Below are 22,919 nucleotides of genomic sequence, written 5' to 3' on the forward strand. Positions count from 1 at the left end.
TATGGTAAGGGAGCCAGAGGGTTCTTGTGCAGTGAGTCTGAGAGATCTGGGCCATCTCAGATCTGCAACGCTCTTGCAGACTAAATTTTAAGTGCACAGATAGTGGGTCAGAGAACTCCAGGACACTCTAATATCATGGCAGATGATCTGCACAAATCATCTATGCATGCACAGTGCCCAAACATTTAATTTGCAGATGTCCAGATGTTCCCAAATAGTAGAACAAGCCACCAAATTCTTCTTTTACTAGCCATTTGATTTTCTTGTCAAAAAGAAAATCTCTAGAAACTCATATGTCTGGTATCCTATTTAATTGTTCAGAAACTATTAGAATGAGCACAACCAAAATAAGTAAGTAGAAGGGTGAAGAATGAGTGAAGAGATATCACCTGCTGGAAATCAGGATCTCTTTACAGTTAGTGATAACAACTATTCTGATCAGAAAAAGTGATGGTGGAGTAGAAAGAGCAACAGTAACGGGTTCATTATCTAAATACCTACAGGTAAGCCACTAACATACATCTAAAAGATCAGAGAACATAGAGAGCAAAAAGAGGAATTAAAAAAGAGAATGCTGGAGTACCACAGTATTTCCCAATTACATCCAATTCCACCTGGCTTATAAGGCCTATTCCTTGTCAAATTCAACTTTATTGATTTTTTGCAAATAAATCACTGCCTAAACCCAATTAAAAAAAAAATAAAATAAAATAATAATAAAAAAAAAAGGCTGAGTGTAGTGGAATGGATGAATTCTCACAAGGTGTAAAATCAGTGTAGATGGCTCTGCAGCAGCCCTTCTTACCCTGTTCTCTACTTTAAAGGCCTGAGGGGTGAGAACAGTTAAGGTCAGAGTATGTTGCCTGCCAGCAATCTGGAAATACAGTTTGTCTTAAAGAGCTCTAGTTTGTAAAGTTGTATCATCAGGGAAGAAAAGACAAGAGAGGAAGGATATGTTCCTAGAGCCACCTGTACCTTTGACTCACCAGGTATCCCACTTCTTGTCTGGCACGGTTGAGGGTTTAGCCTGGTGAGAAATTAGTGCTTACAGTGCTCCTTTAAAGATGTGGTCTGAAAGCACTTTATGAGCCATGTATATTAGTGTTCATATTTGTGTAGGTCTGTTAAATTTTAATTAATCAGCCTTGTTTCAGAAGACTTTAATTTTGATCTCATTAAGTATGTGTGAGTTTTGTGTGTGTGCAGGCGCATATATTTATCCCTGTCAGCATTCAGAAAATTACATGCCCCTAGTAAACATATTGTACAGTACTACAAATTCTCATGAATATCACATACCACAAAGGATAAGTTCGTCCAATGGAACAGAATGGAAACTTTTCTCATTTTCAAACAAACTGCCTCTGCTAAACACACAGATATTTGCCATCTGTGCTTTTTCATATTATTCTTGTAAAGTATAATACATATATTTATATACTTTAAAGTATACTGTAAATTATAATACCTAATAATACTTAATAATACTGTAAATTATAATACCATTTCTCCTACATTTCTGGAAAGAGTCCTTGACAAAACCACTGTCTAGTATCTCAGGCACTAAAATAACTGCAAAACATATTTAAAGCTGATACACAGTAACATAAATATTTCATGTTGCCCTCATGAAAAAGTTTTGTTCATGAAATGGTTTTGTTCAAAGAGATGATAGCAGTCTATGTGGAATTTTAGGTAATCCTGTATCACAGCAAAAATACAAAGGCAAATAAAGTAAACCATATGTTAAGTAAGATTTCAAGTGTTTATCCTGATCAAATTTAAATTGCCACTCTGTTACAACGTATCCCACTGTAACTTAAGTAACTTATTTCACTGCATATGAAATAAGACGTGGAGAGAGAAAAGTCTCCAGCAAATCTTCTGTCTTTTTTTTCTTTGGTACTACTTGTAACCTTTAGTCCTTTCATTCCTACTTTGGGCTACAAGAGTATAAAACCTGTAATTAACAACTTCTTTATTGCCTCCGCAATAGTAATTGCTGTGTATAGCCTTGGGGTACTAAGAATAAAAAATCATTTTCTTCCCTCTACCACTTGTATTTAACTAGCACTCTGTAGTTATTATTACAATCTTGCCAAAACTTCACCTTTCGCAAGAACATTGTGATAAAAGTGTAATCCCCACACAGTGACCTCTGTATGAAGCAATCAATACTTATGCTGTAATATTTCCCCTTCTTGCTGTTTCAGTGCAGCCTAAAAAAAAAAAAAAAAAAACCTAAAAAAAAAAAAAACAGGCTGGGAAGAGATTAGATTATCAATTATCATGAAACTGTCTGCAACATCAAAGGGCTGCAGAGCAAGGGAAACCATAGTTTATCAGGACTGTAAGCGTCCTGCAATTATCTCTCACGTCACCCAGATGTAGACCAGTAGTTGGGGGAATGGCTTGAGTCTTTGGTGAGAGACAAGGCTAATGGAGAAATATAAAAGCAGCGTTTTCTTTGGAACATAAATCATTGGTTTTAGGTCAGATATTGACAATAAGTAGGATCTTGAATGTGTTAACTACAAGCAGCTTACTCCAATATATTCTTGTATCTATGCAGTGTGAGCATTTTATCAATAAACAGACATGGGACAATTTCTTTTTCCCTGAAACTCCAATTTTTATGTAGGTCAACAGATTATTAATAGTGTGTCAAAGAATGATGCATTGATAGCCAGTAAAACTGTGAGACGTTTGTCCTCAGTGATTCCCACAAGGGTTTGCACAGGAAAACAGCTTTGTAAGTTGAGTAAAACACTGAAGTTTGGAAGCCAAACTCCAACTAGTCACATCACTTCCTGATGCAATGTGGTATTTTTGTTTGGTCTTGTTTTGCAGTGGAATCCATGAGACTCCAGTTTGACCTGTGATATCTTAAGGCCAGGAACAACGGAAAATTAATGTAATGTTTATTAATACATAGAAAAGGCCTCTGGCTATACAGAGTACCAAATAAAAACAATTAAAGTAGCATGTAGTCACAAGTCTTGTTAATGTGTAACTTTCTGTGTCAGGATATGATATACCAAATGAAAATAAGTTCATAAAGGACTTTTACTTAGCTATGTTCCACCCCACTACCCCTTTATTCCACTCAATATATAAGCCAAATATTTACCCTTGAACATGACCACACAAGGACAAGAAAAATTAAATTAACAAAGCTGGACAATTTTATTTGACATAAATAGGACTGGTCCTTAATATTTGTAACAAAGATAAGGAAGTATAATAATAATGTGTTTACTTTACACAACAGGCAAGGATCTCAATGCAGCCCACAGTAATGGAGAAAACATCACGAAATGTAAGTATAGTGAACCTTACTCTACCATGGATAGATTGTAACAGTCCACACCTCAAAAACATTTAACAGTTGAGGAATAACACAAGAAGATACAACTGGGCTGACATAGTAGAACAGAATGAATAGTGTTAGAAGCATCAATTTTTTTCCTCATTTTTCTTTCTTCCCAATTGTTTTTCTACGATATAGCATTCAGTTTATTGTTATTGGCTTCTCCTTGGGATTGCTTATCACCCAAGAGACCAAATAATGTCTAAGTTGACACCAAATATCAACCTAAAGTTTCCTTATGCCTTTAGCCAAGCAAACTGTAATGGTGGAAAGACCTAAACTTTGAGGGAGCCAGGAAGATTAAAAAATTATAAACAGTGAGATGAGTGGGATTTCTGGACCCTTTTGACATTTTTATTTCCTGTTAAGGTAACAAATAGGCCATGTGTCAAAGCCAATATCATTTTATATTTAAAAAGTTCTCAGGAGTATATCTGACCTTGCACAATGAACTAGAAAGAAAGCGTAAAATCATTCAATGTGTATGTCTTATTTATGACTCCAGGTGGCTCTTAACTGGGCAATGTAGGAGTCTTTCAGATTCCTGATGGCACTCTAAGGACCTGCCTGGGCATAGAATACAGTATTTCAAATAAATAGTTCAAACAGACACTATGCCCCACTGCTTTCTGGGGTATCTGGTATCTATCCCATTAGTGGTCTCTGATGACCTGTTGGAATAATAAAAGGTCAAAGGGTTGAAAAATGATATAAAAATAGGGAATCAAATTATTATTTTTTTTTGTGGACAGTTTTGTAGCTCATCTTTCCACAACTGTCTATTTGCCACCTGCTTGTTTTTAACCTACTTCTCTCCAAATGAAGCGGCTGTAGCTGAAACCTAATCCAACTTGTTCCTCATACAAGTATAAGGCAAACCTGAACCTGATATATGTTCAGTCTACTCTCCCAAGTTCATTTACATTTGGCCTTCTCTCAGAAAAATACTGGCAAGAGAGGATACCTCACATTTTACCACCACATGGCTAGGACCTTGAAAGATTACGGGATAATGTTTAGTGTGAGGTATTTTAAATGGATTTGGACTTTCTAGTTTGCTTGTATTTCTTTAGAACTTATGGCTCCAGGTGAGGACATGTTGAGTGTTTCTATGGGAAAACAAAAAAAAAAAAAAAAACAACTTTCTTTCCTGTTTGAAATTGTATTTTGTCCTCATCTGATTCTGATACAACCTGGGACTGACATCTTTCTCTGGTAGCTGAAAAAGAAAATAATTTCAAATATATGTTGCATTTAAAGCCAAAATACAACAAAATGTATTCCCTTAGTCAAAGCTAGCTTCTACTTAAATAGCTATACTTATGCTCTTTTTCTACTACTAAAATTTCAGACACTAATGTTTAAAATATATGTTTTGTACAGATTTACATGACATTGCACAATCTACAGTGATGTCATGGTACCAGATGATACAATTTCCTTGGGGGAGAAAAAAAGTGTAGCTAATCACTTAAACCTATTTAGGAATTAACTTAAGCATATTATTGTCAGCTTAAACTCTGAAGACTGCCATTGTTTTTTTGCCAATGTTAACACCAGACATACAATTATTTCACGCATATTTCAGACAAGAAAGATGAAAGTTATCTTTGTAAAATCATGTGGTACATCATGTCTGTTGTAGAAATGCAGCTTGACCTTATTTGGATCAGACCTCCTATTTCTCCATTTTGCTGAATGACCGTCATTCCTAGAAAAAACACACATGCATACTTGTAATAAAATAAATTATTTCCTGCATCCCCCATTTCAGACATTCAAGAAAATGTGTGCTGTTTTCTGTCATATGCAACTGACCATTTTCCATGTGTTTTTCTCCCTACTTTTTTTCTCATAACATGGCTAAAGAGGATGGAAAGGACACCATACAATCTCCAGTCAAGGCCTTCTTGCTTTTTGATATGGGCAGGGCCTCCAAAGCCATCTAATTTGCCTTTAAATGAAAGACAGAAGGGTACTTCTGAAGCAAATCTCCCCAACAATTTCATTTACCTCTCTCCAGGGTGCAGCAATCTCAGAAACATAAACTGGATTCCTTTTGGAAGAAACTGTATGAGGAACACTTCGACCACTAGACAGTTTTCAGTTCACAGAGCAGATCAGAGCTATTCTAAAGGAAACCTCACCAAAATGCACATGGTGTGAGTGCTGGGTACTCAGCACCAACTGTATCACTCAGTTGAGCCACTCATCTGTGCTTCATCACTTGCTAGCAGAGATGAACTAATACTCTTTCTCCTAGCTTTCTAGCACGCAGAGGGTAGGAGCAGGAGGAACTACATTATGGGACTAGGTTGGTCCATGTTCCACAGTTTGCACTGCATGTGCTTGTCTGAGCACAGGAACAATTAAATACAACATTTGACATAAACAACATCCCTGTGGAACAAGGACACCTTGATAGCTGAAGTGTTATTTATGTAACTGGAGGGTTATATAAATCAGCACTATAAGACTGTGAGGGTAAAAACGGTTTGTTTGTCAGGCCTCTGTATAGTGTCTAGCTCAGAGGGGCCCTTACCCATGACCTAGCCTCTAGGCATAACCAAAATACGATAAAAAGAATTTGCCTGGCAATTAGGTAAACAGAAGAAAAAGAGAGCTCCTTCCCTGAAGAGCTTACCTTTCCTGTTAATAAGGGAATTGTTCTTTCATATACATACAGTTTAGATTTGTTTAGATATCAGGAAACACAGAGTAACTAAGTCCACACATTCCCCCTCATTTAAGAGACTGCGTGATCTCTGGTCCTGGCAATGAAATGATCATTTAGCTAGAAGTTTATAGAATTCAAAAAGCCAAGCCAGAAACAAGCTATTTTTTTCAGCATTTTTGACCATCACTACAGCATAAGATTTAAAATACAAATAAATCGGGACCAGCTGGTAGAAGCAACCATCAATTCATTAAAGATAATGTATCTACACAAATTCACACCAATGAAGAACATGTTTGAAGAATATATATATATTTCTTTTTTTTTAAGTACCTGCCTTGGTACCTACCTGCCTTCTCCATCCAGCCTGCAGACATCCTAAACTGTAAATACAGGTTTCACATATAAAGCACTGATATGAATGAGTTCTTTGCAATTTTCATACCCATATATCAGCATATAATATTCTCGCTCTCCCAACTATTTGATTATTTGTCCTATCAAATTCATATTTTGGCCTTGCTATCATTCTCTGTGAGATTTTCTGGGGGACCTTACTCATGATTTCTTAGCAACACAAGTAACATGGGGCTCTGTCATCAGGAGAATAAGGATCCAGGACTCCAATCATAGGAAGGTGTAGGTCTTGGATGTGGCAGAGCTGCTGGAGAAAATGTCCTGTGAACACTAGGTTTGATGCTGCTGATGCTACTGCTGATGCTGCTGATGCTGCTAATTCTGGGAAGAGGCAGTGCTGAGGAATACTTCACCAGAAGTAGCTGATGACCCAAGTGTCCCATATTCTCTTGGGCAACAAAAGCCCAGGCCTCTTGAGGCTTTCCCAGACAGACCATCACGTTCCCTTGTTTAAATCCACTGAATATTTTTTGCAGCCAATGAGACAGTTTCCAGTTTAGTGGCACTGCTGAGGACACACTGGCTGCTTAAACTTCTTAAAATAGTTTCATGACCGAAGGCAGCATTTTGTGAAACTGCTCTCTCAGGTAAGACAGACATTTGTGTTAGACATAAGCATATAACTGGGTAAATTGAGTTAAAGTTGGGTAGATGGGAGTTCAGTCATGAGAGTAGTGAGAAGTCAGTTGTTTGGGAAGTTAAAGGTTGCTCATGTGAGTTTTTTGGTTTTTGTTTTTGTGCCACTGAAAGTAACAAATAACGATGAGTGCCAATCCCAATAACATTTTTCTTGTATCCAAGAAGCCATGGAGATACAAGCTCTCATCTTTGTCATGTGTTTGTGTAGGCCTTATTGGAATAGGTAGAGAAAGCAGTCATCTGCTTGTATCTCACTTGAACATTTTCTTACATTTATGAATTGACTACTGTTTTATAAGTACTAGACCAACACCGTGTTGGAGTGTATTGGAGAATTTCTCCTGCCTGATGGACTTCAAAGCTAGAAGAGATCATCTCATCTGACAATCTCTGTGACTCAGACCTCTGAGTTTAACTCACTCACTGCCATATTAATCTGTCGCATTTACAGACCTGCATGAGCAGAGACTCTATGCAAGAGGACAATAACAATCTGCCAGCTTAAAGTGACTTTTATTAAATATACACAGAAAGCATGATGGAGGAAAAAAATGAATGTCTCAGAGCACAATACACCTTCTGTAAAACTTTAAGCAAAACACCAGAAATCCAGCATCAATTTTTTCATCTGCCCATGCACTCAATGGATAAGCATCTACTGGGAACGAGTCATCCTATTTATATAGACTTTTTTTTTTTTTTCTGGGAAGACAGGGAGTAACCCCTGGAGGTGCCTCTCATCTCAGTTTACAATAGAGCGACTAAGGGAGGCCAAATGCCTAGGGAGAGGAAGGGAAGGGGAGGGAAGGGAAGGGGAGGGGAGGGAAGGGAAGGGAAGGGAAGGGAAGGGAAGGGAAGGGAAGGGAAGGGAAGGGAAGGGAAGGGAAGGGAAGGGAAGGGAAGGGAAGGGAAGGGAAGGGAAGGGAAGGGAAGGGAAGGGAAGGGAAGGGAAGGGAAGGGAAGGGAAGGGAAGGGAAGGGAAGGGAAGGGAAGGGAAGGGAAGGGAAGGGAAGGGAAGGGAAGGGAAGGGAAGGGAAGGGAAGGGAAGGGAAGGGAAGGGAAGGGAAGGGAAGGGAAGGGAAGGGAAGGGAAGGGAAGGGAAGGGAAGGGAAGGGAAGGGAAGGGAAGGGAAGGGAAGGGAAGGGAAGGGAAGGGAAGGGAAGGGAAGCTTTTTTTTTTTTAGAATGCATTTAGTTAGATGTATTTATGTAAACATCGCATCTCTCTGCATACATTTGTATAAAGTTCCGTACATTACACAATGTGACAACAAACATCATAATTTCTGCAGCATTATGCACAGTAGGCACAGAGAAATAAGGGAATAATGTTTATGAGTTGTAAATGCTAGCTTGTAGCAGATTGATATATTTATACCTGTTCACTAAAATGTCACATTTACATATATCTGTTTTTTAATTATATGTGGGCACTGTAGTACTTAGACTTGTTTACACTGAGTGGATCCAGATTACTGACTGATGCTTTTAAATATGAATGGAAAAATAAGTCAAATAAATACAGTATGTATGTGTATCTGGAACAGGGAGTTGTTAAAATTATTTATAATATATTATTTCCCCAAATTCAGAATTTTCTTAATGGGCATCAAAATGCTATGAATTCTCTCTTTCAGATCAAGCCCTGGTTACAGCCTTGCTTCCATGGATATCAGTGGGCAAATGCCCATCGACATCAGTAGGTCCAGGAGTTCATATACAAAATCCAATCTCTGGGCAGTGCTCTCCTTCTTCCTTCTCCTTTATGAAGTATCCAATGCCGAACAGAAATGTTGTCTTTCTGCTCCGTGCTAGCAAAAAAAAAAAAGCATAAGTGAAAAAGAATGCAAAAATCATGGAAATAGCAAAGTAGACCTTTTATCTACAGGAAGAGATGATGTAAACAGTTGATTTTTACTTCTTGTCATGTGTATTTATATTCAAATTTTGCTTATGACATTTAGAGTTGCACAGGATAGAAGATTCTTTTTGGGCTGAGAGGAGATGCAAAGGAGATGGAATTTTCAGTCTAGGCCCTCAGCATATGTTGAATGATAATTTCACTGTTCCAGATAGATTATAGCCTGATGTTTTATGAGCTACAGCTACCTAAATTGTCTTCCCCATTCAGCTTCCCACGTATTGCTGCTGCAAGGAAATTGAGAATGCATTTGTGACAATGCTTTATACTTGTTGCAAGCATTATAAGTAGAGCATTCAGAATAGCACTTGTATTTTTTTTTAAAGCTCTACTGCTAATCTTTACTTAAAATAACAATGATACCTATGCATCTTTAAAAGTTGAAGCCCAACTCGTTAGACTAAAGGAAAGACTGAAGTCAGTATAAGGGTTATTTTCATTCCAGGCCATGTTGGTGTGAACATTATCAATTGATCTAGGATTTAACTGACCTGTCTGGAATGCTTGACAAACAAATTTTTCTCATGAATTATACATATTACTGAAAACCATACTTAACTGGAGACTAGGAAGGGGGCAGGTATTTCCATCACCTAGGGGTGAAAACCCTGCAAATTAACAACAAGACGGTTCATTGAAGCAGGTAATGGATTGGTCTGTGAAAACAAGAAATCTTTGTGGGAATGACTGTGATTATTCATATAGTCTGTTTGCTAATTATTGCTACTATGAACATTATTTTAACTGCTTTTAAGAACCTTGAAAATGATGTGACTTGTCAACAGTGTTATGAAACACTGCAATACAGAATCCATATAAGTAGTATGTACTCATTCACTGGAAATTTTTTGATTAAAAAATCAAAATATATGGTCCATATTTATTTTTACATAATGAATATGAGTCTGGCTACCAAAAGGAAAGAATAACAGAAAAAGAGAAACTTTAATAAATTAGACATATGATATATCAGCAAAGAGTAATGATACTAGAGCTGAACATCTACCTAGCTAACATGGTGCAGAGCATTTGATGCTCCGACTAAAGCTAATGGATGCAAAATGGCTAATCCTGTCATGCTCATTTCTGCATTCAAGTTCTATGTCTAATAATGCCTGAACATTCATGAGCCAAGAGAAGTCAGCATCATTTTGAGAGAACCTGAAAACTATGTCTTCCTAAGAGCTATATAGCACAATGTACAAATGTATATATACTATATACAAGCCAGTTTCCATTTTAACAGTTCCCTTTCTTCCTTTGTACATCTTAACAGGCAATAAAAACACAGACTTAAGTGAAAACCTTCGCATGTGTATTTTTTGAGGTTCTGCTCCTTCTGTTTTTCTCACTGTACCTTTCAAAAATCAAATCTGTGCTCCTTTTCCATTTCAATTTACTACTTTCAGCTATTCTGGGAGACGTTAACTTTTGCAGTATGGTTTATGTATCCTTTACTGCCAGTATTACTAGACTTTTGAGAAGACACTAGATGACTAGTTTTAAAATTAACTAGCACTATTGGATTTTCTTGTGACATAATTTCAGTCTTGATTTTATTCCTAGCCAGGCATTATTTATAAGAATTGAAATTTTAAGACAAGAGAGATCTGTCTAAGGATCTGCTCTAGCTTCCTGCACAATATTAGCTTTAAGCTTTTACCTAGGCATTTTTCCATTTAAGTTTCGTAGCTTTCCATTGCTCTCCTGAGCATGACTTGAGTGAGATTCATATGATGTGTCCACGTGTGATCTAGTCTTCTAGGAAGAAAATAATAGGTTCTTATCAGCATTTACCTAAAATAATAGATAAATAAATAAATAAATAAATAAGTTAAAAGTTTTCTTTAAGACTTCCTAAAGCAGGTTGGATGAACCACATGCTATATATATTTACAAATCCACAATAAATTTGAAGGAAGTCTGATGACCTGTTCAGCAACACGTGTCCACACAGAAGACACCTGAAGTTAAACAAACAAACTCACTCTCAGCTTTGATGTAAGGCCATCAAGTGAGGAAAAATTCTCAGATTGTTTCAGTGACTAAACATCTTAGAAGATAAAAATTTACATCCAATTTCTAATCTGAATCTGACAATGCTTTTCATTATTGCCACTTTTCTCCATGTTTAGTGTCATTCTTGCTCTATGAAGCTATGAAATGATGCTTTCTATAACTACTGCTGGAGTGGTGTTCACCTTTACAGGCATATAACTTTTATGCATGGTCTCCTGTACACTCTCAGACTGGAGGATCAGTTCCCCTTCTTGAGCTTGTGTTATCAGGCCTAGAGGAGTGGTCACAGGCTGCAAAATCCAGCATTATTCCTTCTTCCTGTCTTTCCTAGGTATCGCATCAGAAGGTCATACTCATTAGTTGCAAGTGATAGTGATAGTAAATCATTTGAGGAACATTTTGATCCTTATTTCCTTGGTGTAAGTTCAGGTTGAACAACTTTCAGTACCCACAGAAAGACTAGGTTAGAAACACTGAGGAGTTTACACATGAAGAGAAATTATTTTCAGAGTAGTACTTATGATATAGTCTCAGGCAGTCTGGCAGTATCATTTATCTTATCCTATTAAAGGAAAACTTGCTTTTGTTTTTTTGGTTGTTTGTTTTGGTTTGAGAGTTTGGTTTTTGTGGTTTTTGTTTGTTTGTTTTGTTTTGTTTTGAAATAAGATTGGCAGAGACTGGTTTTCACCAAAAAAATAGCCCTTTGAATTAAGTTGTATGTGGTAACTCAAGTGATTTTCAAGGATATGGTTTAAGTAACTTTCTTTGCCAGAAGGTTGAAGTCTTTGAAGAAGACATTTGATGTATTATAAATAAGGAATGGTTAAAATAGGCTTCTTTATTTTTTTAACATATCAGCTATTGCCTTGTATTGACATTCCCATTGTGGTGTGCTTCTAATGATTGGTCAGATTTTTAAAATGCTCATGGCAAAATTATTGCATTCAAGAAACTTTTATATACTGCTATCAGTGTCCATGGAGACCAGATCACAGAATATATTTCACATATTGGGCTTGCTTCAGTGAAAACAATGGTACGTTTGTAGAAATTATTTATCTATATGCATGCTTCAGTTGATTTGGCCTGAAAACATTGTTCCTATTGAAGATACTATTTAGTAGAAAATATTTCAGTACCCAAAGCAGGTGGAGTTGTCTTTTGTATAGACATTTCTTTTTCCTTGAGTATATGTCAGTGATGTTAAGCTTGTGGAAGCATTGCAGATGCAAGTGAAAATTACTCTTTTCTGGAAATAAGTCACAGGAACTTTCTGACAACCATGAGGAGGGGAGATGTAATTAAACACCCACAAGCTTTGCAAAGAAAATATTATTGCTACAGATAGTCTTTTAACTAGTCTTTTAACTTTTAATACATGTTAACTATTGTAAACTACTTATGTGGCTATTGTGTCACATTAGTATAATCAGCAATCATGTTACTTATCCAAGCTAACTTTTTCTTCTTCCAAATATATTAAAAAAAAAAAAAAGAACCCTGAGACATCCACCTGATTTGCACCATCTTCTACCTGAAAGCTTCCTTGCAGTGGTAGTGTTTAAAATGTCAATTATTCTGAGAGTCTCCTACAAAAATTCTCACCAGCTCAAAAATATCTGACTTCTCTCCTAATGTGCATATCAGAAACCTCAGGTTTATTTTGTCAAAGGTTTTTTTATCATTGGCTGTGTAGGCTACCAGGGTTCCTGCATGCCACTAGCTTTTTAGATAATATTCAGTATTTTCATTGTAATTCTCTGGTCGTAGTCATTCATTTACAAAGCTTACTTGGTCTGGGCTAATAATCTTACAGATCATATCCTGCAGGCTGTCTGCTAGAATTTTTGCCAGATGTTGAAAATTCCAATTAATTAGCAACAAGGACCAAGCTTCCTGAAGGCTTTGAGAATCCTACCCCAAATCTATTCTCACTATGCCCACTTTCCAGATTGTTGTGAATTATTTATATTATTCAGCTGACCATATGATGTGTAAAGTCTGTCTTTGTCCCCCATATACGTTCCCTAATATCCACTAATTCAGTTTATCACAGCCAGAGGTTTATACCTTGTGTTGTTCATTTTCTGTTTCTTAGAAAATACAACAATAACAAAAGCTTGCTCATATTCCTTCTGTATAAAAGCACAATTGTATTAATGTTGCAGCAAAATTATCAGTGCCCTGTGTAAATACATATTGCTTGTCACAATCTACATGGCAACTTTTTACAAAGTACCTTCATAAGTTTTGAATCTAAGGAACATATACTTAACAGTACTCTAGCAAATGGCCTGTTCGAGCAACCAGACCAGTTACTGTAACTGATTAGACAATTCAGTTCCTTTTCTTAGACCAGTTCAATCAGTGGGGATCCATAGTTGTGCCACTGGAAATCCAGTCTCTCTCCATCTAGTGCAATTAAATAACATGACAAAACACTTTACTCCACCGTGTTTCTAAGGTTTCTAAGGACTGTAGGTTTTTTTGTTTGTTTCATTGTTTCTTTGTTGTTTTTTTTTTCTCTACGTGAAAACAGTTCCTAGGAGCCACTAGTCAGTTTAAAGAGCTCATTGTTTGTTTTACTGTCTGTAATTTCTGAAGCTTTGGTCATGTCTTCTATAGAAAAGCTACACTCAATTTAAAAGAGAAAAATGAAAAGCTTGCTCTCTACCTAGAGGATGCAAAGAATCCAGTCCAGCTTACATAAAATTGGAAGAGCTATCTTAGAATTTCTAACTTCCTTCCAAGAAAATACTAAAAGATTGGTGGGTAGGGCAGGGAAAAATAATCTTTGAAGATTGAAAGGTAGTAAATCTTGAGTAAATCCTCCAGCAACCCATGGATACTGTGCTGCCAGCAGCCAACTAAATCGGGTATTGTCTCCTAGGACTACCACAGGTCAGGTGAATCCCACAGACAGTGGAGAAACCACCGTGAAATGAACATGAAAAAGTCCATACTGACAGGAAGTAAAGACATTCCTGACTTCCTTACTATCTAATTTTGCGCATGGTACCCAGATGGTAGAGAAGGCTACAATAGATTTAGGGTTCATATTAAAATATGTGCTGGTTTTGTTCACATCCAGACAAAGGAAAAAGCAGAAAATACTTTCCTACCTTCTCCCTGAAATGTGACCAACCTACTTTCTCCTTACTGCTTTTACTGCTTTATCCTCTCATTGCCATGGCTTACACCAACCTAAATGTCAGAAAGAAGGAAGAAGAAACATGCTGTGATTAAATTTACTAGGTAGTGTACAAGCTATTCTTCATTAGCTTAACCCTCCTCTTTTCATGCACTGACCAAAAATCACAGATTTTCAACACTGCTTTTAGGGATATCCACTGAAATCATACTTAATGAACATATCAGTAAGAACCTTGATGCTAAGACTCTTTACAACCACTAGTAAGATCCTTCTTGTGAAAACATGTACAGTTGTCTTATGTATGTATACAGTAGATAGGAAGATCAGTCCCAGCAGCACTCTTAGTTAATAATGGGAAAAAGTTATGTGTGGATTTTTGTGGACCAATCTAACAAAAACTCCATCAATGTAATACTATCACCTTCGTGTCTTCTGGTGTAAAAACTCAGACATATATTCTGTTGACGTTCTCTGTTCTGTGTCGTCTTTCTTCTGCAATCTTCACTTTTCATTCTTACTTAGTTACTCCTGCCTTCACCTTATTTTTCCATGGATTTTTTTAATCTCTCCTACTTCTATGTCCTTCATTAGCTGAACGCTAACTCATCAAAGTTCGGGTTAGACTTAAAAAGCTGCAGTGTCAGGGGGAGGTTTGAAATTTAAATATACATATATATATATATAGTTTCTTCTTTCTCAAGCCACAATAATAACTAATGGATGCTATATTAAGTATTTTAATAATTATTTAATAGTTTATTAGCATTGTATGAATGCAAATAAAAAACTTTTTAAAGACAGATCTATATCAAAACCCCAAATGTCCAAATTTCCCAGTTGGAGGGGTAAAGAAGTTTTAAAACAAATGCTAGAGTTGAATATTGCAGATCAGGCTGTTTTTAGATCATCTAAATACTTCTTGTAGTACTTGTAGTCAAAAGAGGAATGAGCAATTCAGATCACCTGTTTTCCACGTCTTCTTTAGTTCATCTCTGTACATAGTCCCTGGAGAAAACTGCTGATATTATGCACCTACAGCATGTGATATGTCTAACTTAGCATTATGACTGTAGTCTGCAATGCCTTAGCAGGACAGAGCAGTCCTGGTTTGTAGTGAACTGCATTGTTTTGATTCTTTAGACTTTGGCATTATGCTAATCACTTTACACCACTTCAAAGAGTATGCAAGTCTGATAGATTCAGAAGGGTCTTTTCCACCTGACTAAGAAATTTAAAGTCAGAAAGTTTTATAAGGTTTCTCCATAGTTTTTATCGTATTGAAATGTAGGCACAAAATAGGAGCACTGTTCTTACAAACAGGAATGATAATTGCTTTGTTAAAGGTCACCCAGATGGGACAGAGATATTCAGATCTGTTTAAAAGTGTAGTGAGAGCTACAGCTATCTTGCTTCTTCTCAAGAGATTTTGAAGTTGCAAAACAGACATTTGGCCCTCTGGAATAAAATTTTAGGTCTCTTTCAATTAAATGTGAAGAGTTTAAGTGTTTGGGTTCTTTGTTTCTTTTTAGGTTGTTGGGTTTTGTTTGGTTGTTGTTGTTTTTGTTGTTGTGTTTTTTGTTTGTTTGTTTTTGCCAAGAGTTAGAAATAATCCAGAACTATCAAGAGTTTCACTGATGAAGAGGCCACCATTTTTCCAGACTTCCAGGATGAGTAACTCTGTACAGCAGGATACGTATGTTGCAACTCTGGTTGAGTTCCTCTTGGGGACCACACTACTATGATTCACTAGTTGGATGCCCTATACTTTAACCCACTTGATGTAAACAGTCTAGACATCACCTTAGTTCTCTCTGTCACACTTCTGGAGAAGATGCAACACCAGTTTGTGGTTATTAAGAGATTTTTTTAAACAGTGTAGCAGCTGCTGAACATACCTGCTGAGGAGTCATTATTTGCTGTGATAACTCTAAAAAAGTTGAATTTCTGCCTCATTTCCCTTTTTCCATGTTTCTTTTGATGAATCCCATAGCTTGGTAAGTGTCACAAATGCAGCCTCTCACATGCTTTACTACTTCTAAATCAATGTAATTTAGGCTCATCCTTAATCAGCTGAATCACGGTCCTAGACTCTAATACTTATCCCTATTTGCATTACCCTTATTGCCACTATCTGATCAAATTTGGGGAGCTGTATGCAGTCAGAGTTCCTCTTTGTACTTCCTCATTATACTCAACACGGAGAACCCCCCCAGCAACCTGCATCCTCAACTGCAGAATATTTTGAAATATGAATTTAGAGCTATTAGAAATCTTTGTTTTATTAACAAGATACTTTTTTACTGTTTTTCTTTTTCCCTAAAGTGAACAATTATGAATTGTAATAACTGTATTCCAAGAATGTTTTATTTTGTCAAAATGGAGAGCTCTCCCCCAGGGCCACATTAGTATCTTTTTCTGTCTAGGAATGCAGATGTTCCAGGGCAGGCTCTGAGTAATGTCTCTAATCGGCAGATATGCAGAGTGCTTAAGCTAATTATGTAATAAGGGAATCACTCCTAAAATTTTATAAACGTTAATATAGACATTTAACTTCAATTTCTTTGAAGGTTGAACAGGAAATGAGAATTCTTGTGGTACTAGTACCAAATGCTCATTTTTATACTGAGGTTTTAAAATGTTGGGTATTGCAGATCTAATGCTGTATTCAAGCTGCAAATTACTCTCTTTGGCATTGAAATATTGCTGCAATTAAACCTGCAGTAAAGTATTAAAAGGAAGGAAAAAAAAAAAAAAAAAGGAAAGAAATCTTGCATCTGATTGTCTTTACACAAAACTATGTGGATCTTCGTTGATCTTGAAAGATGGTTCCTGAGATCTGACATTTAATTTTTCATACAGAGATATACACTTTTCCATAGTTCTCAGGTAAAATATCTAATATTTCTGATTTAAACAGCTCAACATGGAAGATAACATTGAGAGACCTATGTAAGGGAGCTTTTACAACACAGTTTATAATATACATGTCAGCCATTATTCATTTCTTTAGGTGTTTTTTGTTTGGTTTATTGTTTTGGGTTTGTTTTTTTTTTTTGTATTTGTCTGCGTATCTTTTTTTCTACATTTTTATAACCCTGAAAACCATACATTTCAATGATAAAGTTTTCTCAGGTATTTGGTAAACAAGTCAAATTTATTTCCAGTTACAGTATCAGACCATGGGGCAAGAACAGTTGGGTTAAACCAAATGCACTCTTCTCTCTCCACTTGATGTTTTACATTTTCTCCCATTCAAACTCCCCCTGAAACATGCCAGCACTCTAGATAACCACAGTAGGTCTGCCAACTTCCCAAAATGCAGGGCTTGCTTCTCCAAACTGTTGGGCCTTCTGTGTCTGCTGATTATTAAAACACATCAAAATAAATTAATTAATTAAAAAAAAAATAAAAAAGGAAAGAAAGCCTAAAACAAAACTTTTCTTATACAAAGATGGATAAATTTGGTAACAAATTACCTGTGATAGATGTTGATTTTGTTATTTAATATATTATTACTGTGCATTAAGACAAAATCTACACTTCGAGAACAGAACAAGTCTGGTGTTCAAACCCACACTTCCATGCAGCCACATTCACTAAACATATTCACAGATGCAGGTCCAGACTCAAAATAGCTCTGAGCATGCAACCAGGAATGACTTTCATTCTTCTTCTGAGCTAAAATAAGCTAAAGGATTCATTTATCTGTAGCGCATGGATGCACTTGAGCATGCCTCTTCTGTGTACCCCATATGCCCTTGCCATGACAGGTCATTGCTATGTCCTTTCCAGAAGAGTTTTAATATTGCACAACAAAAGGATGGAAGACAATTGTTGGTGGCCTGAGAGAACTGCCAGCACTTGGGAGAGCACAGCCCTGACTGCTGCATGTTCCACAGCTTACCAAGACAGGGAGTCTTTTGGGTCTTAATCACTTGCTAGATTGCATATTAATGGTATATTACAAAAAAAAAATCAAATATTAAACAGATGCCTGCTTACTAAATATTAAACATATGGTGTAAAAATAAATAAATAAATAAATTAAAATTAAAATTAAAAAAATAAAAAATAAATAAATAAAAATAAGAGTGCTACTGCCTCAACAAGCAAAGTCCCATACATGGCATTTCCAGTTCTAGTCCACTCCAAACATCTTTCCAGTTTTGGAGAATTAACTGTAAGCCATTCATTTGCATAGGTTCACAGTCTGCATTTTCACATGGATTTCAGAGCCCAACTTTAGGTTCCTAAGCTTGAATATGATTTCACAAAAAGGTTGAAAACGTATGTATTTCCCTCTTTAAGACTGAAGCTATAAATCCACAACCAGTGTGCTAACTTTCAAAGATTACAGCCTACAGAAGAAACTTTACTATAGCAACTTTTGCAACCACTTGTCCAGTGTCTCAGACAGGATTGTCCAGTGAGATCTCTGCTACTTCAGTTTTGCTGATGATGATACCTGAGACAACTAGCCGAAACATGAAGGACAAGGGGGATATCGATTCTGCCTTTAATGGGAAAGAAGCCTCCTTCCTATCTGCAGAATGCCATCTCCCTCCCCACTTCATACACATGTCTAACTACAGAGATACAGCACTAAGATATGTGTTCTGATTCAGGAGATTTCTGAGAAATAACTTGCTGGAAATTGGGAAAACAGTTTCAGGAAGCATTGCTGAATGCTTACCTCATTCCTAAGCATGCCTAGTAATTCATTCCATACCCCTACTGGAAACAGGGTACTGAGCTAGATGGGCCTTTGCAATGGGACAATACAGCAATGTGCACTTGCTCACAGCTTTGAAAGGAACATAAAGACAAACTGTGAATTAAGCCTTATATCTTAAAGCAAAGTAAATATGATATTTACTAGCTAGGAGGCTTCAGAAACAACTTGTAACATGGTACTTTCTGAATAGTATTTAATATGAAAATTTTCAGTTGAGCTTTCAGGAATTGCTCCACCCTTCTCTTAGCAGCATTCCTATTGTGCTAGCCATCTTGGATTTACTGTTCAAATAGCTGATTGAATTTTTATTCAGACACAAAAGTTTTCACTGAAACATAAAATGAAAGCTCTGGGAGGCAACAGAAAGAACACATGATGAATGTTGGCTTGCTGCATTGTTTTTTTCCCTTGTTATTCCTTGAGACGCTGCAGCTTGTATTTCAACCCTGAAAATTACAAACAGTTTGTTGTACATTCTAAACACAGTAGGATGTTACCGTGGTATTACTGCTGACCCAGGTTTGGTCAGGAGCTCTAGGAGTTACCAGATGCACAGAATGGAAGCAAACACTTGCTCAGATTGCTCAGATTCTTTAGAATTATTGGAATAGTTATAGTGGGACTTTTCATGACTGAATTCCTTTATATACCCAAATTTTGACTGGAGCAGCAAGGCTTCCCATTTTCCAAATCCTAGTGTGGAAAACTCGATCATAATACTTGAGGTTTGCACAGTCTTTGTATTGACATTTATAGTTTATTATTTTTATATCATTATCATTTATTATTGAAAAGAGGCAGTGACGCGGGTTAGCCAGAGACAGGGTTCTGTTTTCAGACCAATGGCTATGTATGGGTATACACGTTATCACAATAGGCCAACACTTACTTCATTTCAACCTGTTAGAGGGTTTTACTGTTACTGTTATTCTGTAGGCATTCTGAAAGATCAAGTTCCTGGACTTTGGACTCCACGCTGATGTTCCCAATCTGTAGTTCCCCATTTATATTTGTGTGAGCTACTTCTTAAATGTAGACTCATAAAAGAAATGCAGCTGCTCAGTTTCTTGCTTGGAGTCCTGCACTGTTGCATTTAGAAAATCTTTGATCACTGTTTTTTGAAACAGTTTCACTCACACATAAGCTTCTCACCTGTCAAAAGTGCCCAAGTCTTGCTTTGTCTAAGCAAGTGTTTCTGTCCTTCACTTCAGTATATGGGGACTGCATCATTGCCCTTGAATATGTCAGTGACAAAAGTGACCGTTATTGTCTTTGACTGGCCCAAGGATATGATCCTATCTGTGTGAAGACCTTAATCCAATCAATTGAATAGGTATGAATAGGTAAAAGATGTTTGTCTATCACTCTGTGACACTTATGATTGCATCATTTTGGTATTCAGACTTTTCTCCAATCTTGTTAAGTGAGTATAGGCTGACTAACCACAAAGATTTAAAAAAAAAAAGAAAAACTGTCTTAGCCAGGGAAAAGCTGGTATTTTGTTATATGGACAATATTTTTTTTTCCTTCAGAACTCAGCTCATATCTTTTGCAAACCATAAACTACCCCTGTAATACCTTCTACTACCTTCCATTCTGATTGGTAAAATACCACAGTATTTCTGTAGTTAATACACATTCAATCCTCATTTTCCAGTTGGTGAGATACAGGAAAGTTAAGTGACTCAACTGAAGTCATGTCAAGAGTTACTGGCAGCCTGTCAGACCCATGAAGGAGACATATATCTCAAATGTTCTTCCTTAAGTCTGTATTGAAGCCATTTTAGACCAGCATGTGCTGAAACGACCAATGTTTGAGTATACAGTAGGAATGTTTTGTCTTTCCATGATGTTTCTAAATACAGTCTTTTAATATTAGATCAATAAAGCAAATACAGCGGTCTTCCTAAATTATTGTCCAAATACAGCAGTGACAGAAAACACCAATACTGAAGTTGCACTTACCAAAACTTCAACTCATCAGAAAGTAATCAAAATCATATTAAATTTCTTGTATAGGAGACAAAAACAGAAAGAGAAAGCATGTACAAAATATGTTAAGGGTTACAACCTTGGACAAGTTCTTTACACAAATCCAGGACTCTGTTCCGTTTCTACATTACTAAATTAGCATGAAATGCCATGAACTTCAAACGATAATGTCAATTGTTTTTAGCCATTTCTTTTATCAAAAAATAAGCCTTTATACATTTCATATGTTGACTAAGCCAAAGGCATGGTCAGCACAGAAATGTTTACAGATGGCAGAACTCTTGTTTTTAAAAATAGGATCAAAGGGAGGTTGAGAATATACAAACCCTGGTGGTTAATACACACTCATAAACAAATAAATAAACCAGCATTATGCTTGCCATGTATGGCCAAACTATCTGTGCAACTGACTGAGGTTCTGCTATTTGTCTGTATCTTTGTTTTGAAACACTCTTTTGGAGCCGCCCTCCCCTCCAGGACACGACTCCTTAGATTCTCTCTGATTCCTTAGGTTCTGTCAATATCCTCACTAGCAACTCCAGTTTTTAAGGATTTATAACTTGGCTGTAAAACTTCATTTGAGGGTTAGACTTGGCAGACAAGGTCTCAGCCTGACAGCAGTGTTTTTATTACATTATTTTAAAATGAAGTGGCTCTTTTTAACCTTAAGGAAGATGCAAGAGGCACATAAGTTAACCAGTTTCAGAAGGTATTTGGCTGCTGTTATAACTCAAAAGACAGTATTTTTTTTTTTTCCCCTTTAAGAGTGATCACACTTTTTCCTTGAAAAGACACCCCACTGACAGTTATGGACACAAAAATATGTGAATACCCAGAGACAGACCTCCTGCAAACTAAAGTGATTTATAAAATTCAAAGCAATTACATCACACCTACTTAGCTCACACAAATAAAATCAAATTGATTTCATAGTGAAAGGCTCATCTTATAAGAAACACCCGTGCGAAATCTGTTTGAGATGCTTGTCAAGATGAAAAGTAGTGGAAAGATGGAATGACATAAAGTCTAAGATCTACTCAGCAAAAAGGTGTTTGCTACCCCAGAAAGAGATAATCATGTAAACCTTGTAAATGGCCAACAAGTGAGTCCAGCCATCTAGGCTGATGCTCAAAGAGAAGGTCCAAATACCTGTATCATTTTTTGTTTAAAATCAGAAGCATCATTTCAGATTCAAGCTGTCTCTTTGGAAGGAATCCAGCAAGCTTTATTATACCTTCTGTAAAAGCATCTGATAGGTTATTAAAATAGTTTACATCCTTTATTATTTTTAGTAATGGACTGAATCTTAAGATTCCTATTCAACAAGGGTTTCTTGCATTTTGTTGTTGTTGCTGTTTGTTTTTTTTTAAATTAATCTGATTTAATTAGTGTGTTTTAATTATCACAGTTTTGTGTGTCTGGTCTGAGGATGTCCTCAATTATCCTAATTTTTTACCAGACAGTGACATAGTCTGGCTGATATCTCAGGTACTTTTATAATGTATTAAGTTGAATGTCTGGAAATTGAGATACAATCCTCAATCTCTTTTGAAAATATAGCTGTGAACAGCCAGGCAGTATGGAGCACTCCGCTGTCACTTGGTGCACTCAAGATGTGAAAGAAGGACTTCTTTGCCAGTAAGAGATGCAAAGCTTTTAAATTATACAGTTAAGGAAGAAAAGGAGTGGTTTATTTAATTTATCTTGGCTTTATGCATGAAACCAAAGGCATCGCTTAGGTAAACTTCTTTTGCTCTAAGCTAACACTCAAAGTTTATGTAAAGGCAATAATGGAGGCTGCTGAAGAGCTATGTTTAATTAAAGCATACGGTTTGCTTGGGCTACAGGAGGGAGGGAAGGAGACTTATCCTTCATGTAAGCTGATATGGCCATCTCTATGCATTTTCTTTCATGCAGTCCCTCCACTGTGCTTTGTAAAAATCTACAGAGCCATATAATAGAGCTACATCATTTATAGCTGTCTCTGCAACACAGA

General features: G+C 36.6%; 1 long non-coding RNA gene across 2 annotated transcripts in view; it reads right to left on the reverse strand.

The window, feature by feature from the left end:
- Positions 1-8,212: 8,212 nt before the first annotated feature.
- LOC310895698 overlaps positions 8,213-22,919 on the reverse strand; it is a 62,143-nt gene continuing 47,436 nt past the window's right edge. Inside the window, exons 2-3 of one of the 2 annotated variants that reach the window (XR_014580874.1) lie at positions 10,687-10,781; positions 8,213-9,631 (exon numbers count right to left, since the gene is read on the reverse strand). This is a non-coding gene — a long non-coding RNA (uncharacterized lncRNA). Of the gene's footprint in view, positions 9,632-10,686; positions 10,785-22,919 lie in introns of both variants that reach the window. The other variant, XR_014580875.1, reaches the window with a different exon arrangement.

This window comes from Anser anser (genome assembly GCF_964211835.1).
Source record: "Anser anser genome assembly, chromosome: 2".
Lineage (NCBI taxonomy): Eukaryota > Metazoa > Chordata > Aves > Anseriformes > Anatidae > Anser > Anser anser.